Source organism: Berghia stephanieae, chromosome 13, assembly GCF_034508935.2.
Source record: "Berghia stephanieae isolate SIO BIC M18660-M18661 chromosome 13, UCSD_Bste_1.3, whole genome shotgun sequence".
NCBI classification, from domain to species: Eukaryota; Metazoa; Mollusca; class Gastropoda; order Nudibranchia; family Aeolidiidae; genus Berghia; species Berghia stephanieae.
Window position 1 is genome coordinate 22,843,086 of NC_088372.1, and position 5,510 is coordinate 22,848,595.

At 31.5% G+C, this 5,510-nt stretch overlaps 1 protein-coding gene across 1 annotated transcript in view; it reads left to right on the top strand.

Moving 5' to 3' along the window:
- LOC144959169 (uncharacterized) overlaps positions 1-5,510 on the top strand; it is a gene marked incomplete in the record, with an annotated part of 81,931 nt that overhangs the window by 43,760 nt on the left and 32,661 nt on the right.

Here is a 5,510-nt window from a genome sequence, read left to right on the forward strand (position 1 = left end):
GAGAACAGATTTGACGACGTGGATAACTTTTATACAAGATTGGTTTTTTGAAAGATAAAAACAAATTTCTTGTTTGCTATTGCATATATATATATATATATATATATATATATATATATATTATATATATATATATATATATATATATATATAAATTTCCATGCACACGCAAACACGCAAAAGATAATGGTTTAAAAAAATAATGTGACAAAAACCTTATCATGCTTTTAAAAAAATCGTTTAAAAAACATATTAAAAACAATGCAAAACATTGGGCGATTTCAATTAAATTAACATTGGGGGAAAAGTCAAAATAGATAAAAGAATTAATTTCATCAAGATCAAGAAATGATTAAATACGTAAAAAAAATAATAAGAAGCATGATATAAAATATTGTAAAAAGAAATGCTGAATCACGTTCAACAAGATAAAATCTTCAAAACGGTTCGTTGGTTATTTTGTTGAAAACATTTCGCGATTTCTTGCTCCCTTTGATAGTCTATATATAACACCAAACGGAGGTATAATTAATTCTATTACAGATGGCATCCATACTTATCAAAGGCCCTTTACACTGTAAAGCTATTCCATTATGTAAGGCTCCTCCAGCAACCATTAAGTAAGGCTGGCGCTGCTGGCCTGATCTGTCACTGAACCATGAAATGAATCACACATTGCCTTCCGTGTAACATGATTAGCGATGTGTGTGTGTGTGGGTGGATATCGCAAAGGAAATGATGATCATCTTTTTCAAGACACAGTTTCTCTTATTGATGTTTTTATCGAAAATAAAGCAACAAATAAAAATGTAATGAATAAATAAATAAATGAATGATTAAATAAGTAAATAAATAAATACATAAATAGAATAAAATAAAAACAACAACAAAAAAAAACCCCATAAAATACAAACACAAAAATGAATAAAATAAAAGAACGTACACATGAATAACAATTCATAATAAATAAATGCATTGCATTTAAAGGGGGAAATTTTTAAAACAATAATTTTAAAAAGGGTAATAAACAAATAAAATAGTGCTTTCTTGACGTTACAACAAAGATGTCCGTAAGAGAAATGAAAATCAGTGGATTAAATTTTAAAATGCCAACTCCAAATTCATTGGGGAATTCTAAATCCACATAAATAAAAACGAATGAATTCATTAATAGCAGCACGGTCAGTTCGAGCGAGAGAAAAAAAAAAGATGCAAAGCATATATCTGTAGACTTAAAATTAAATACACAACAGACAACACCAAACATATATAAATCATAATTAAATGAAGAAAAAAAAAAGGGAAATCAAGACCAACCAGAATACACCGACAATAAAATCCACACACAAAAAAAGCAGTTTTGTTCTCCAGTTGGTACATTCTATGCTAAAAACCAAATTGAAATAACACATTTCATGACTAGGTTACACAACTCTGTCTAACACCAACAACACATTTATTCACAATTTGGCCAGAAAGATTCTCATTCTCACACTTCAAATAACGATCCATTAATATGACACCGAATTTGTCAAATAATCTTAAACATGAGACTTCAAAAAATACGTTTTGACATTTTGATGATGATCTCAATTGATCGAGATTTGATGTAAAAAAATTAATGGCCAAAAATAAAATAAAATAAATTAAATTATCAGCATACGACACAATTACTGTATAGTTAAGTACGTCGGTTTCGAGCCATGCAAGGAAAGGAATCACGCAATACACACCAAAAAATAATAATTTCAGCATATCAAACAACACGCAAACATCAAACACAACTACTTTTACTGTTTATGACTTGATGGACATCAACGATTTCGACGAAGACTTCGGCCAATAGCGACGAGTTGGTAACAACATGGGTGGGCAGGGTTAAGTCCCCTATGGTGACGTGAGCTTGTTAGACGCTGGAAATACGGCAAGTTCCTTGCACATTTTTACAAGTTCGATGACCAGACACTTAGGATTTTGATTAATTCTAACATCTTTGTCACGGACATTAGGACTTATAATCAGGAACTCGTAAGCTGTGAAGTTTATTGAAAAGGGCCTCTTCATTCTTATGAAACTACGCACAAAAGATAAAACCCTCTGAACTTTAATGTGGCCATTGGCCTATTTTTAGGAAGATGAAGAATGCAAAGCTTATGTATTGTTGATCGAACACTAAAATCGCCAATAAAGGACGTGTACATATGTAGGTCTGACACCCGAACGCAATTATAGGCCTAGTTTAACATTGTAATGGACAGTATTTTGAGTCCTTTTTTTTTCTTTTTTAGAATTCCATTACACAATGAGCCCATAACAAAATGGGTTATCAGACCTGCAAATAAGTGCGCGTCGCCTATAAACAATTTAATTTTGTCAACAACAACATAGGAAGAAAGTAGAGAAAAGAAAAAGTACTGTACCGAACCCACAGAAGGGGAAAGTAATGGAGTAAATATACACTTTATCAGACAGTAGCATATTGAAGATATCAACCACTTGATTATTTTTTGTTATTAATATTTTTCGGGGAGGGGGGGGGGGGGGCACTGTTATGGTTATTGCTAATCTGTATAATGTATGCCTTTCAAAATTTTGGTTACAAAAATCCCACCACAGTAGCAGAAGAGTTCCATGCTACATTATAACCACGATGATACTTCCATTTATATTTTACACTGATTTCATAGCAACACGTTATTGTATGTACTGCCGTACTCTAGAAAAACCCATATTTAAACATATCTGCCAGAAAACTCGTCCTTCAAATATCGACCGATTTAAATAACCCTCATCTTGTCATAAAAACTCTCAAACCTGAGACTTCGCGAAGTTCCAGGTTTGAGAGCTTTTGCCAAGAAGAGCGTCATTTAAATCGATCGGCAAGATCCCATGTTTGGGAGTTTTTGCCAAGATGACAGTCATTTAAATCCATCGATATTTGAAGGACGAGTTTTGTGACCAAATTTTTAAATATGGGTTTTTCCAGAGTGCGGCAATTAACTGGTTAAAACAAAAAAGATGAGCTTACACGAACATTGTCAACATTTTCAATGCCAATTTATTTCCGATATCCATCCATTGATATTACAAAATGACAATATCATTATATAGGCATAATCCGATATCAAATGGACACATTATATTTTTAGTCGGTATTAAGGAATAGTGGGATAACCCGCATTACAAATTAAAAGGTTTTGACAAAGTGGACGACACTTTTTTAAAATATACAACCATCCTTAATTTGAAGGAAAATAATATTTTATTTTTAAAAAATATATTTTGGCCAGAAAACTCGTCCTTCAATAAATGAAGAACAAGAAGAACAAGGTTTCTGGCCAAAATTTTTAAAACGCGTTTGTTCGGGATTTTTGTTGGTTTTTTTTTTAAATTGGGGGGTGTTTGTTTTGTTTTTTGATGTTTTTTTTGTTTTGTTTTTTTTTTTGTTTTTATGTTTTTTTGGGGTGGTGTTGTTATTTTTTTCGGGAAGTTTTCTCCTGAGTACAACGGAATAGGACCAGATTTACTTAAGATAATTCATTTTTTAAAGATTTTTTTCATTGAACAATGAATGACACGGTGTGCTGATGAAATTTGAATTGAACATATTTAAATTTCAAGTCGGAAAAAGTGAACATAATTTGAGTTTTGATAAATAATGGGATAGCCAACGACTTGTCCTCGACACCGTCTAGTTGTATCCAAGAATAAATAAGTACCTTTGGCGAGTACTTTCGTTGTTAGAAATATCTTCTTTTTTTTTTTTTTTAAGAAAAACGGTTGGTAAGAATTGAGCAAATAATTTTTGAACATGGAAACAAAGTATTCATATAGTGAGCAGTATAATAGATTCAGTATAATAGATTCAGTATAATAGATTCAGTATAATAGATTCATATCAAGGATTTAAAATTAAACAAGTGTGCATGAAAGGTGCCAGAAAATGCAAGAAAGAAAAATACAAGAAGAAAAAAAAAACATCCCAAAAAATCAGTCTACCTCGACTGGGGATCGAACCCCAGACCTTCTGATTACCGGTCAGACGTGCTACCATGTACGTGTAATGCATACATCGTACAAAACGTCAATGTTTTACTAAGCTGCCCATATTTTAGATTCCAATAATATACAAGTTTCATATCATGTACAAAGATTTATAGCAGAACGAATTGGACTTGGATTTATTTAAACGCATAGATCCCTCTTTTAAAGTTTGATATTTGTTTGGAAAACTTGAAAAAATGAAAAAGAAAAAAAAATGTTTCTCTTCTTTCCTACCACGACCACATCTTATGAAAATGACGCGTTCTTACGTCAAAATGCAATGTTCAATGTAAAAAAATAATGTTCCATACACATCTTGCAGTATAAATCTATTGAATTATTTCCTCACCGTTTATATACAAATACAATGGCACTGGGACTTCGTGCTAAAGAACACACTTTAGTCAAAGACTAGTATTTTTAAAATATGACTGAAATAAACATACATAAGAGAGCACACATTTATATAAATAGATAAATATTATTTTTATTGCACATATCAATGTTATAAAGAGCACACTTGCCTTTATTTTAGGGGGAAAATTCGTAAAAATACGAATTTGGGATTTCATCTACAGAACTTCATCAGCATCTTACATTTTTTTCATGGAAAAAAAAACCCAATGGTAATGGTCAGTTTATTGCCATGGAACAATGAGTAAGTTCTTGAAAGCATACCACATCATGCTGAGAGTAAAGTGGTACCTTTAACGAGAACATATTTGCAGGTCTGATAGCCGGACACAATGATGGGCTCGTTTTAACATTGTTGTAATGGATACTATTTTGTGTCGGGTTTAGAATTTCCATTACAACAATGGGACCATAACATTTCGGGTTATCATATCTGCAAATAAGTTTAGTATTTTCACGATCACAGGCTTCAGGCAGCCCCCACCCACCCACCGCTCTCCACAAAAAACACAGTGGAGCATACATTTGATATAAATAACTATTACCTTTTGTTTATTGTAAATACCAAGGTTATCTGGAGCATACCTGTCCTACTTATTTTTTAAAAAATGTTTTTACATAAAATCCGAAATCCGTACAAGAAGGAATTCCGATTCCATCTACAGAACAGCATGCTTTCTGATTCTACGCTTTTGAATGCCGCCGCTATAGCCCACACATGATCTATGAATGTGGCCAACTGTCTCAAAACAGTACAATGTTGGGATGGACCTTATCCTTAACATAACTTATGAAATTTGAGCTAAAATACATGTATTGACTGAGTACAGATTTTTGTTTCTTAAACTTAACCTTAGAAACAACCTTTACTAAAAATAAAAAAATAAGTTAAATTTAATTGTTAAAAAAAAAACAACTTGGATTTTTAAAAACAAATGACATTTTTAAGAATCAACTTAAGTTTTTTAAAATTACCTAAATTTAAAAAAAAATTAATTTTTTAAAACATCTTAATTTAAAAAAAAACAACTTAAGTTTTTTTATAAAAAACC